The following is a 14,480-nucleotide window of genomic DNA, read 5'->3' as shown; positions in this document are numbered from 1 at the left end:
TCTCAAACCAGTCGCGAGAGGCTGGTTGGACTTTATTGGGCATTCTATATTGCCCACTAGCAACCGCTCTGAGGTCACTGTCAAGAGAGCAGTGATGATTCATTGTATTATTCTGGGAAAAGAAGTGGAGATTCATCATCTGATTTCTTGTGAGATTTACACAATTGCAAATAAAAACTCCACTGAAGCCAAACTAGCTTACCCAAGCTTGATTTCTCTTCTATGTAAAGATGCTGGGGTGAAGATGGGAGTAGATGAATTCATCCCAATCGAACACCCAATCACCAAGAAGTCAATGGAAGGACAAGTGCAAGACAACTCCATCAAAAGGAGGGCGCAGGAGTTCCTCCCAGAGATCCCTGAAATTGACTACTAGACCCGCCTAGAAGCATCTATTACCAAGCTGCAAGAAGCTATGGAACAACTTAAGGAAGAACAGCAGAATCAAAACTGCATGCTCTGCAAGCTGCTAAAGGAACAGGAAAAGCAGGGGCGTGAGCTACAGGAGCTGAAGCGTCAGAAGCTCTCCCTTGAAGGACCAAACACTCCACAGATTGAAGAAGCACCCACTGCTCAAAATCAAGGTTGTTGAGTCCTAACTCTGTGATAACTTCTATTATTAGGAATCTATTTTAATAGTCATTTATTTTTCTGTTTTTTTTATTATTGTTGGTTTGCTCTTATATTTATTTTTGAGTCTTATTGTCATTCCATGATTAATAAAATTTAAAGTTTATGTCTTAAAGCTATGAATGTCCTATGAATCCATCACCTTTCTTAAATAAAAAGTGTTTTTAATTGCAAAAGAAAAAGAAGTACATGAATTTCAAATTTTAAAACAGATTAATTATTTTGATGTGGTGGCAATACTTTTGTTTTTCTGAATGAATGCTTGAACAGTGCATATTTTTGAATTTGTTGTCCATGAATGTTAAAATTGTTGGCTCTTGAAAGAATGATGGAAAAGAAGAAATGTTATTGATGATCTGAAAAATCATAAAAATGATTCTTGAAGCAAGAAAAAGCAATGAATAGAAAAAAATGCGAAAAAAAAGAAAGAAAAAGCAAGCAGAAAAAGCCAATAGCCCTTTAAACCAAAAGGCAAAGGTAAAATAAAAAGGATCCAAGGCTTTGTGCATCAGTGGATAGGAGGGCCTATAGGAATAAAATCCTGGCCTAAGCGGCTAAACCAAGCTGTCCCTAACCATGTGCTTGTGGCGTGAAGGTGTCAAGTGAAAACTTGAGACTGAGCGGTTAAAGTCGTGGTCCAAAGCAAAAAAAAGAGTGTGCTTAAGAGCTCTGGACACCTCTAATTGGGGACTCTAGCAAAGCTGAGTCACAATCTGAAAAGGTTCACCCAGTTATGTGTCTATGGCATTTATGTATCTGGTGGTAATACTGGAAAACAAAGTGCTTAGGGTCACGACCAAGACTCATAAAGTAGCTGTGTTCAAGAATAAACATACTTAACTAGGAGAATCAATAACACTATCTGGATTCTGAGTTCCTATAGAAGCCAATCATTCTGAACTTCAAAGGATAAAGTGAGATGCCAAAACTGTTCAGAAGCAAAAAGCTAATAGCCCCGCTCATCTAATTAAGACTGATCTTCATAGATGTTTTTGGAATTCATTGTATATTCTCTTCTTTTCATCCTACTTGATTTTCAGTTGCTTGGGGACAAGCAACAATTTAAGTTTGGTGTTGTGATGAGCGGATAATTTATACGCTTTTTGGCATTATTTTTAGTATTTTTCCGTAGATTATAGTTAGTTTTTATCATATTTTTATTAGTTTTTATGTAAAATTTACTTTTCTGGACTTTACTATGAGTTTGTGTATTTTTCTGTGATTTCAGGTATTTTCTGGCTGAAATTGAGGGATCTGATCAAAAATCTGATTCAGAGGCTAAAAAAGGACTACAGATGCTGTTGGATTCTGACCTCCCTGCACTCGAAGTGGATTTTCTGGAGCTACAGAAGCCTAATTGGCGCGCTCTTAATTGCATTGGAAAGTAGACATCGACAAAGCATCTCCAAAACCTCAACCTGTTCTTCATTACTGCATAACAAGTATTTATTTCATGTTCTTTTACTTTTTACAATTAAATCTGAGAATTATTGATATCCTGACTAAGAGTTACAAGATAACCATAGCTTGCTTCAAGCCGACAATCTCCGTGGGATCGACCCTTACTCACGTAAGGTATTACTTGGATGACCCAGTGCACTTGCTGGTTAGTTGTGCGGAGTTGCAAAAGTGTAATTGTAATTTCGTGCACCAGCTAACCTTGCCAAGGTGGAGGTTTTGTCAGCCACTTTGTAGAGTTCTAGAGATATGACCTCATGAACTTCTATTTCCTCTCCAATCATGATGCTATGGATCATGATAGCCCGATCCACATTCACTTCGGATCGGTTGCTAGTAGGAATGATAGAGCGTTGGATGAACTCTAATCATCCTCTAGCCACAGGTTTAAGGTCATGCCTTCTCAATTGAACCGGCTTGCCTTTGGAGTCTCTTTTCCACTGAGCTCCTTCCACACATATGTCCATGAGAACTTGGTCCAACCTTTGATCAAAGTTGACCCTTCTAGTGTAGGGGCGTGCATCTCCTTGCATCGTTGGCAAGTTGAATGTCAACCTTACATTTTCCGGACTGAAATCTAAGTATTTCTCCCGAACCATTGTAAGCCAATTATTTGGGTTCGGGTTCACACTTTGATCATGGTTCTTAGTGATCTATGCATTGGCATTGAACTCTTGAACCATTAAGATTCTGACTTGTTGAATGGGGTTGGTGAGAACTTCCCAACCTCTTCTTCGAATCTCATGTCGGATCTCCATATACTCATTCTTCTTGAGCATGAAAGGGACCTTAGGGATCACCTTTTTCTTGGCCACAACTTCATAGAAGTTGTCTTGATGGATCTTTGAGATGAATCTCTCCATCTCCCATGACTCGGAGGTGAAAGCTTTTGCCTTTCCTTTTCTCTTTCTAGAGGTTTCACCGGCCTTAGGTGCCATAGATGGTTATGGAAAAATAAAAAGCAACGCTTTTACCACACCAAACTTAAAAGGTTTGCTCATCCTCGAGCAAAAGAAGAAGGAAAGAAGAAGAAGAAGAAGAAGAAAAAATGGAGGAGATGGAGGTAGAGAGTGAGTTTGGCCTAGGGGTATAAGGTGTTTGTGATGTGTGAAATGGAAGGAGGGATGAGGGGTTTATATAGGAATAGAGGGAGGGTTAGGGTTCGCGTATTTGGGGTTGGGTTTGGGAGGGAAAGTGTTTGAACTTGAATAGTGAGGTAGGTGGGGTTTTTGGTAAAGAATGGATGGATGTGAGTGGTGAAGAGGTGATGGGGAGGAGAGATGGAGGTGATTGGAGAAGGGTATTTGGGGAAGGGTGTTATTGGAATATGTGAAGAAGAGAGAGAGTAAGTTGAGGTAGGTGGGGATCCTATGGGGTCCACAGATCCTGAGGTGTCAAGGATTGTACATCCCTGCACCATTCTGGCGTGTAAACGCCCTCTGAGTGCCAATCCTGGCGTTAAACGCCAGGTTGCTGCCCATTTCTGGCGTTTAACGCCAGCTTTTCTTCCCTTTCTGGCGTTTAACGCCAGTCTGGTGCCCTTACTGGCGTTTAAACGCCAGTAAGCTCATCCTCCAGGGTGTGCTATTTTTAATGCTGTTTTTTATTTTTGCTTAGTTTTTGCAGTTGTTTTTGTGGCTCCACATGATCATCAACCTAAAGAAAACATAAAATAACAATGGAAAATATAAATTTAACATAGATAAGTAAAAATTGGGTTGCTTCCCAATAAGCGCTTCTTTAATGTCAATAGCTTGACAGTGAGCTCTCATGGAGCCTCACAGATATTCAGAGCATGGTTGTGGCCTCCTAACACCAAACTTAGAGTTTGAATGTGGGAGCTTTGTTTGACTCTGTGTTGAGAGAAGCTTTTCATGCTTCCTCTCCATGGCTACAGAGGAAGATCCTTGAGCTTTAAACACAAGGTAGTCCTCATTCAATTGAAGGACTAACTCTCCTCTGTCCACATCAATCACAGCTCTTGTTGTGGCTAGGAAGGGTCTTCCAAGGATGATGGAGTCATCTTCATCCTTCCTAGTGTTTAGGATTATGAAGTCAGCAGGGATGTAAAGGCCTTCAACCTTCACTAAGACATCCTCTACAAGTCCATAATCCTGTTTCATTGATTTGTCTGCCATCTCTAGGGAGATTCTTGCAGCTTGTACCTCAAATATTTCAGTTTCTCCATTACAGAGAGTGGCATGAGGTTTATGCCCGACCCCAGGTCACACAGAGCTTTCTCAAAGGTCATGGTGCCTATGGTACAGGGTATTAAGAATTTTCTGGGATCCGGTTTCTTCTGAGGTAATGTCTGCCTAATTAAGTCATTCAGTTCATTGGTGAGCAAGCGAGGTTCATCCTCCTAACTCTCATTACCAAATAGCTTGGAATTTAGCTTCATGATTGCTCCAAGGTACTTAGCAACTTGATCTTCAGTAATATCTTCATCCTCTTCAGAGAAAGAATACTCATCAGAGCTCATGAATGGCAGAAGGAAGTTTAATAGAATCTCTATGGTCTCTGTATGAGCCTCAGATTCTTTTGGTTCCTCAAAGGGGAACTCCTTTTTGTCCAGAGAACGTCCCATGAGGTTTTTCGGACTGGGATTCATGTCCTCCTTACTCTCTCTAGGTTCGGCCATGTTGGCCATGGTTATGCCTTGCACTCTCTCTTGGAGTTCTCTTCTGTATTGCTTGGGAGAGTGTTAGGAGGAGTTGCAGTAACCCTTTTACTCAGCTGACCCACTTGTGCCTCCAAATTTCTAATGGAGGACCTTGTTTCATTCATGAAACTAAGAGTGGTCTTAGATAGATCAGAGAGTATGGTTGCTAAGCTAGAGCGGCTCTGCTCAGAATTCTCTGTCTGTTACTGAGAGGATGATGGAAAAGGCTTGCTATTGCTAAATCTATTTCTTCCACCATTATTGTTGTTGAACCCTTGTTGAGGCTTCTTTTGATCCTTCCATGAAAAATTTGGATGATTTTTTCATGAAGGATTATAGGTATTTCCATAAGGTTCTCCCATGTAATTCACCTCTTCCATTGTAGGGTTCTCAGAATCATAAGCTTCTTCCTCAGAAGATGCTTCTTTATTACTGCTGGATGCAGCTTACAATCCAGTCAGATTCTAAGAGATCATATTGACTTGCTGAGTCAATAATTTGTTCTGAGCCAATATGGCATTCAGAGTATCAATCTCAAGAACTCTTTTCTTCTGAGTTGTCCCATTGTTTACAGGATTTCTTTTAGAAGTGAACATGAATTGGTTATTTGCAACCATTTCAATGAGTTCTTGAGCTTCTGCAGGCGTTTTCTTCAGATGAATAGATCCACCTGCAGAATGGTCTAATGACATCTTGGATAACTCAGACAGACCATCATAGAAGATACCTATGATGCTCCATTCTGAAAGCATGTCAGAAGGACACCTTCTAATCAATTGCTTGTATCTTTCCCAAGCATCATAGAGGAATTCACCTTCCTTCTATTTGAAGGTTTGAACTTCCACTCTAAGCTTACTCATCATTTGAGGTGGAAAGAATTTAGCCAAGAAGGCATTGACCAGCTTTTCCCAAGAGTTCAAGCTGTCTTTAGGTTGTGAGTTCAACCATATACTAGCTCTGTCTCTTACAGCAAAAGGGAAAAGCATAAGTCTGTAGACCTCGAGATCAACTCCATTGGTCTTAACAGTGTCACAGATTTGCAAGAAGTCAGCCAAGAACTGATGAGGATCTTCCAATGGAAATCCATGAAACTTGCAATTCTGTTGCATCAGAGGAACTAATTGAGGCTTAAGCTCAAAGTTGTTTGCTCCAATGGCAGGAATAGAGATGCTTCTTCCATAGAAGTTGGAAGTTGATGCAGTAAAGTCACCAAGCACCTTCCTTGCATTGTTGTTGTTGGGTTCGGCCATGGTTGTTTTGTCTGCTTCCTTTTCAAAAATTTCAGTTAAGTCCTCTTCAGAGTATTGTGCTTTAGCTGCTCTTAGCTTCCTCTTTAGAGTCCTTTTAGGTTCAGGATCAGCTTCAACAAGAATGCCTTTGTCCTTGTTCCTGCTCATATGAAAGAGAAGATAACAAAGAAAGTATGGAATCCTCTATATCACAGTATAGAGATTCCTTGGGGTGTCAGAGGAAAAGAAGAGTAGAAGGATGAGGTAGAAGGAGATGAATTCGAACATATAAAGAGGGGAGAAGGTTCAAATTATTAAGAGAGGAGAGGTGTTAATGATTAAATAGAAAGAGATGGGAGAGGGAATTTTCGAAAATTTTAAATAAAATGAAATTTGAATTCAAAACAATTAGTTAATTAAAAGAAATTTTGAAAAAGATGTTAGTGATTTTCGAAAAAGATAAGAAATAGTAAACTTTTAAAATCAAACAAAAAATTTCAAGTGGTTAATTGAAAAAGATTTGAAAATCAATTTGTGAAAAGATAAGAAGTTAGAAAAAGATTTTGAAATCAAATTTTGAAAAGATAAGATTGAAAAAATATTTGTTTGAAAAAGATATGATTGAAAAGATATGACTGAACTTTATTTTGAAAAAGATTTGAAAGATAAATTAAAAAGATTTGATTTTTAAAATTTGACTAATGACTAACAAGAAATTTAAAAGATATGATTCTAAAATTCAAATGTTGAACCTTTCTTAACAAGAAAGTAACAAACTTGAAATTTTTTGAATCAAAACATTAATTGCTAGCAAGGTTTTTGAAAATATTAAGAAGAAAAATGAAAAAGATTTGATTTTTGAAAAAGATATGATTGAAAAGATTTGATTTTGAAAGATATGATCTCAAAATTAAAAATTAAAACATGAAAATTTGAAAAAGATTTGAATTGAAAACTAACTTACCTCCCTTGTATCATCCTGGCGTTAAACGCCCAGAATGATACCTATTCTAGCGTTTAACGCCCAAATTACTACATTTTTGGGCTACCTGGCTGGCGTTTAAACGCCAGATTTCCTTCCTCACTGGGCGTTTTGAACGCCCAGCTTTTTCTCTGTGATTCCTCTACTGTATGTGCTGAATCTTCAATTCTCTGTATTATTGACTTGAAAAGATATATTTTTTAATTTTTAATGATGAGAGAGAAAAACAACAAAATGGAATTAAACATGAAAAACTAAGATCAAAACAAATAATGCATGCAAGAACACTTTGAATGCCAAGATGAACACCAAGAATACTTTGAAGAACATGATGAACATCAAGAACATATTTTTGAAGATTTTCAAGAAAACAAATACATGCAAGACACCAAACTTAGAAGTTTTCTATACTAGGGACACTAACAATTTAAGAATGCATATGAAAAACAACAAAAGACACAAACCAAGAGAATTTAAAGATCAGAACAAAGAAAATCATCAAGAACAACTTGAAGATCAATGAAGAACACCATGCATATATTTTCGAAAATTACAAGAAAGTAAAAACATGCAACTGACACCAAACTTAAAATTTGACACTAGACCCAAACAAGAAACACAAAATATTTTTGGTTTTATGGTTTTTTAAATTTTTTTGTATTTTTTTCGAGAATCATTTTGAAAAAGCAAATAAAGAGATTAAAATTTTTTAATAAGAATTCCAGGAATCATGTAATGTTAGTCTAAAGTTCCGGTCCAGGAATTAGACATGGCTTGCTAGCCAGCCAAGCTTTAAGTGAAAGCTTCGGTCCAAAACACTAGACATGGCCAATGGCCAGCCAAGCTTTAGCATGTCATGACATTCAACAGCAAGATTGATAGAAATCAACGAGCTCTTGTTATTAATTTATTTTCTTTGCAATTTTCACTTTTTATTTCTCAATCCAAAACCCCGATTTACACAACTCATAACCAATAATAAGAACACCTCCCTGCAATTCCTTGAGAGACGATCCGAGGTTTGAATACTTCGGTTATCAATATTATTAGGGGTTTGTTACTCGTGAAAACCAAAATTTTGCACGAAAAGGATTCCTTGCCGGTCTAGAAGCTATACTTGCAACGAGAACTTATCTGTGAAAATTCTTTACTGACAAAAATCTCGATCGTCACATGGTCCGAGGGAGAATCTTGGACTTTATTCCGGAAAGTGTGAGGTTGGCGTTCAACTTGCCTTTGATGCAAGGAGACCCACATCCTTATACTAGAAGAGTCAACTTTGATCAAAGACTGGATCAAGTGCTCTCAAACATCTGTGTGGAAGGAGCACGGTGGAAAAGGGATTCCCAAGGCAAGCCCATTCAACTAAGAAGGCTTAACCTCAAGCCCGTAGCTAGAGGATGGTTAGAATTCATCCAACGCTCTATCATCCCTACTAGCAATCGGTCAGAAGTGACCATTGACAGAGCCATCATGATTCAATGCATCATGATTGGGAGTGAGGTGGAAGTACATGAGGTGATACCTCAAGAATTGTACAAGATAGCTGAAAAGCCTTCCACCAAAGGAAGGTTAGCTTTCCCTCACCTCATTTGTCACCTATGCAATTTAGCTGGAATTGTTATAGAGGGAGACATATTCATTGAGGAGGACGAGCCCATCACTAAGAAGAGGATGGAGCAAACTAGAGAGCATGCACATGAGCCTGTGCAACCGCCTCAGCAAGAAATCCCTAGGATACCTCAAGGGATGTAATTTCCTCCTCAAGGCTATTGGGACCAATTGCATAATTCTCTTGGAGAATTGAACATTATATGGAGCAATTGAGGTTGGAGCATCAAGAGCATTCCACCATCCTTAATGAAATAAGAGAAGATCAAAGGGATATGAGGGAAGAACAACAGAGACAAGGGTGTGGCATTGAAGAGATCAAGCACTACATTGGATCCTCAAGGAGGAGTAGTAGCCGCCATCACTAAGGTGGATTCGTTCTCTTAATCCCCTTTTCTTATGTTATTTTTCTATTTTCTATTTTGTTTTATTGTCTGTTCTCTTGTTCTTGTTGCATGATCATCTATGTCTTAAAGTTATAAAATGTTCCATATATCTCTCACCTTACTTAAAAGAAAATTTTATTTGAAAAAGAATTGAGAGATACATGAATTTTGACTTTATCTTAAGAATAGTTCAATTATCTTGATGTGGTGTCATTGCTTTTATTTTCTGAATGTATGAATGAACAGTGCATAATTGAAATTGGAATTAAGAATGTTGGCTCTTGAAAGAATGATGAAAAAGGAGAAGTATTATTGGTAATCTGAAAAATCCAAAAATTGATTCTTGAAGCAAGAAAAAGCAGCAAAAAAAAAGCACTAAAAGAAAAAAATTATATGCTTATGCAAAAAAAAAGCAGAAAAAGAAATAAAAAGCAGAAAAAGCCAATAGCTCTTTAAACCAAAAGGCAAGAGCAAAAAGCTAATATCCCTTTAAACCAAAAGGCAAGGGTAAAAGGATCCAAAGCTTTGAGCATCAATGGTTGGGAAGGCCAAAAAGAAACAAAATCTTGGCCTCAGCACTCCAAATGGACAGTGTCCCTAACTATATGCTTGTGGTGTGAAGGTCTCAAGTAAAAAGCTTGAGACTGAGCAGTTAAAATCGTGATCCAAAGCAAAAAGAGTGTGCTTAAGAACTCTGGACACCTCTATCTGGGGATTCTAGCAAAGCTGAACCACAATCCAAAAGGGTTCACCCAGTTAAATGTCTGTGGCATTTATGTATCCGGTGGTAATACTGGAAAACAAAGTGCTTAGGGCCACGGCCAAGATTCTAAAAAGCTATGTTCAAGAATAAAAAAGAACTAAACTAGGAGAGTCAATAATATCATCTGGATTCTAAATTCCTAAAGAGACCAACACTTCTGAGTTTCAATGGATAGTGAGATGCCAAAACTATTCAGAAGCAAAAAACTATTAAGTGTCACTCATCTAATTGAAACTGAGCTTCATTGACAACTCTGAGATTTATTGTATCTTACTCTTCTTTTTATCCTACTTTGTTTTTAGTTTCTTAGGGACAAGCCACAGTTTAAGTTTGGTGTTGTGATGAGCGGATATTTTATACGCTTTTTGGTATCATTTTCATATAGTTTTTAGTATGTTTTGTTTAAGTTTTATTAAGTTTTTATAGGTTTTAGTGTAAAATTCACATTTTTGGATTCTACTTTGAGTTTTTTGTTTTTATGCACTTTCAGATATTTTTTGGCTGAAATTGAGGAGCTGGAGCAAAAGTCTGATTCAGAGACAGAGAAAGTGCTGCAGATGCTATCAAGATCTGACCTTCTTGCACTCAAAAGAGCTTTTCTGGAGCTACAGAAGTCCAAATGGAGCATTCTCAACGGCTATGAAAAGCTAACATCTAGGGATTTCCAGAAATATATAATAGTTTATACTTTGCTTCAGAATTAAAGGGCCAAAATTGGCGTTCAACGCCAGCCATCTACCCTAGTCCAGGCGTCCAACGCCCAAAGAGGAGTGGCCAATGTCCAACGCCCATAAAGGTGTCCCCAGCCAGCGTTCAATGCCCAAGGAGCATCCTAGCACGTGGAGATCACTTAAGCTCAGCCCAAACACTCACTAAATGAGCCTCAAAAGTGGATTTTTGCACTAAAAGACTGTTTTACCCTTCTTATGTAATCCTTAGTCATCAATCTAGTATTTATTTGAGAACTTTTACACTTTTGAGAGAGTCAAAGAGACCTTTTCGAACACTTTACACGTTTTCATTGTATTTTCTATCAGTATGAGTCTCTAAACCTCCTAGGTTGAGGAAAGGAGCTCTGCTGAGCTTTATGGATTAATGAAAGTATTACTGTTCTATCTTCAATCCGTGTCTGATTCTCTATTCTAAGATGTATCTTCGTTCTTCATCCTTATGAATGCGTTGAAGCGGCACAAGGTTATCTCATTCTACATAGGTTCAGAGTGAGTCTTTCATCAGACAATGATGAACAACTAGCTTGATTATACATCTCTTAGACGGCTAATCCACGACTTTGTTGGGGACTTCTCGAGACACCAGTTCAGCCGAGGTATGGGGAGATTAGAGTCTTTGTGGTAGAGGCTAGAAGCAAAGGCACAGTATTCTCTGATCTGGAAGATTCGACCTTGTCTGTGGCGTTTTGAATAGGCTCACTAAGGGGAATGGACTGCAGGATCTTTACCCTCAATCAGACTGGATCTACACTAACCCTGGGGTTCAGCTCTAGAGGAGAATTGGCTACCTCTCAAAAAAGGCGTTGATCACATACAGCGTGCCATAGAAGAAATCATTCACAGTTGGAGGAGACAGTAAAATCGAATTGATCCAGAAGAATAAAGCATTTTCGAAGCCTTAACCATCTTCTTATCATTGCTTTCACCATCAACTGAGTAACGTTTTCTTTATTTTACTTTTATGTGTTTTAAACAAACAAACAACTTTTCTATCTGCCTGAATAAGATCTAAAAGATAACCGTAACTTGCTTCAAATCACAATCCTCGAGGGATCGACCCTGACTCACTCATGTATTACTTGGAGGACCAGTGCACTTGTTTGTTCAGTTGTGCGAAGTTTAATTCCGCGCACCAGTTATCAGCCAGGGCAGTGGGCTTATTACCTTCGTTGGGATTAGAATTGGATGTGGTTCGGGGTTCATTGTTGTGAGACAGGGGGTAGTTAGCTTGTTTTGGGATCTTGCTTGCTAGGGGTTCATTGCCAGGCATTGTTACATCTTTCTCATTAGGCTTGGCAGGGCTATCTTTTTTTAGTGCTTCAAGGTTGGTTTTATTTTCCATCTCGACCTTGGATTCACCAACCACTCTGAGCTCATCATGCTTATCATCAACATACAGAATAATCTCTTTCCCCTCTAGAAGTTCGGGTGATGACACTGCATGCTCAAAGTAAATATCAACCAGTCCATCATTCTCTTGAGCCATGAAACATGTCTCTCTTAATTCATCATCAGAATTCAGAGCTCTTAAACCACTGTCTAAACTCCTCCTAGGAACATTGGTGCAGAATTTACAACCACAAACTAACCAGCAAGTGCACCGGGTCGTACCAAGTAGTACCTCAAGTGAATGAGGGTCGATCCCACGAGGATTGATGGACTAAGAAACAATGGTTAAGTGATTTACTTAGTTAGACAAATAGAAAATGGTGTTTGAGAGTTCAAAGAGCATTAAACAGTAATTTCAGAAAATTAAAAGACATGCAAATAAATAAGTTGGGAATAAAATATGGAGAAAGCAGCTAAGGTTTCAGAGTTATCTATTTTCCAAATTGACTTTTCTTATTAACTATTTTAATCATGTAAGATTTAATTCATGGAAAACTATATGTGACTAGACCCTAATTCCTTAGACCTTTCTAGTCTCCTCTAAAATTCATCAACTGCCAATTCCTTGGTCAATTAATTCCAATTAGGGGGTGACGTTCAATTCTAGCTATATGCCACAGAAATCCTAATTACTCAAATATAAGAGGATTATATGTCACGTATCCCATTAAATCCAGATAATTAGAAATTTAGGAGAATATATTTTCAAGCTGTTGTTCAAGTAAAGAGCTTTTCCAAGTTATACAAGAACTCAATTAGAAAGAGGTCATACTTCTGTTCCACCCAATTTCATAAGAAAAAGAACGAAAATAATTCTTAAGTTATAAATCAGTACATGAATTAAAATAGAAAAATAATAGAATCAATCCATACAAATAGACAGAGCTCCTAACCTTAACAGTGGAGGTTTAGTTGCTCATGGTTCAGGGAGGAAAACTAGGATTCAGGTAAACTGTAATTTACAGAATGAAAATAGAATGGAATAATCCCTAGAAGAGAAGTTTCTTTTCTCTTTTATATCTAATCCTAATTAATTTTAAATTATAATTTTAAAAACTAAATAATATCTTTTCCTATTTTAAAATAAAAATAAAGTTTAAATCAGAATTAATTAAAGCAATCCGCGCATCTTCAATTGATGAATGGGGGCCACTTGCTTCGTAGGAAGGCACGCCTAACTTGGCACAGAGCTGCGCCTTACTTGGAGTCACCAGTGTGTGTTGGTGTGCATTGCTTGAGCACTGCGCCTTACTTGAGTATATCTGATGAGCGGATAATTTATACGCTTTTTGGCATTATTTTTAGTATGTTTTTAGTAGGATCTAGTTACTTTTAGGGATGTTTTTATTAGTTTTTATGTTAAATTTACATTTCTGGACTTTACTATGAGTTTGTGTATTTTTCTGTGATTTCAGGTATTTTCTGGTTGAAATTGAGGGACTTAAGCAAAAATCAGATTCAGAGGTTGAAGAAGGACTACTGATGCTATTGGATTCTGACCTCCCTGCACTCAAAGTGGATTTTCAGGAGCTACAGAACTCAAAATGGCGCGCCTCCAATTGCGTTGAAAAGTAGACATCCAGGACTTTCCAGAAATATATAATAGTCCATACTTTGGCCGAGTTTAGATGACGAAAAAGGGCGTTGAACGCCAGTTCTACGCTGCAGTCTGGAGTTAAACGCCAGAAACACATCACGAACCAGAGTTGAACGCCAAAAACACGTTACAACTTGGCGTTCAACTCCAAAAGAAGCCTCTGCACGTGTAAACTTCAAGCTCAGCCCAAGCACACACCAAGTGGGCCCCGGAAGTAGATTTATGCATCAATTACTTACTTATGTAAACCCTAGTAACTAGTTTAGTATAAATAGGACTTTTTGCTATTGTATTTACATCCAGAGTTTTTATCTTCGGATCATTTTTAGTCTTGGTTACTCCAGTTCCCCTCTGGAGCCGAGACCAATGAACTCCATTATCACTTATATATTTTCAACGGTAGAGTTTCTGCACTCCATAGATTAAGGTGTGGAGCTCTGCTATTCCTCATGAATTAATGCAAAGTACTACTATTTTTCTATTCAATTCAACTTATTCCGCTTCTAAGATATTCATTCGCACTTCAATATGAATGTGATGAACGTGACAATCATCATCATTCCCCCACGAACGCGTGCCTGACAACCACTTCCGTTCCACCTTAGATTGAATGAGTATCTCTTGGATCTCTTAATCAGAATCTTCGTGGTATAAGCTAGATTGATGGCGGCATTCATGAGAGTCCGGAAAGTCTAGACCTTGTCTGTGGTATTCCAAGTAGGATTCAGAGATTGAATGACTGTGACGAGCTTCAAACTCGCGAGTGCTGGGCGTAGTGACAGCCGCAAAAGGATAGTAAATCCTATTCCAGTATGATCGAGAACCTCCAGATGATTAGCCATGCAGTGACAGTGCATCGGACCATTTTCACAGAGAGGATGGGATGTAGCCATTGACAACGGTGATGCCCTTACATAAAGCCATCCATGGAAAGGAGTAAGATTGATAGGATGAAGACAACTGGAAAGCAGAAGTTCAGAGGAACAAACGCATCTCTATACGCTTGTCTGAAATTCTCACCAATGAATTACATAAGTGTTTC

This window comes from Arachis ipaensis, chromosome B06 (assembly GCF_000816755.2).
Source record: "Arachis ipaensis cultivar K30076 chromosome B06, Araip1.1, whole genome shotgun sequence".
NCBI lineage: Eukaryota > Viridiplantae > Streptophyta > Magnoliopsida > Fabales > Fabaceae > Arachis > Arachis ipaensis.
This window is presented reverse-complemented; position numbering follows the sequence as displayed.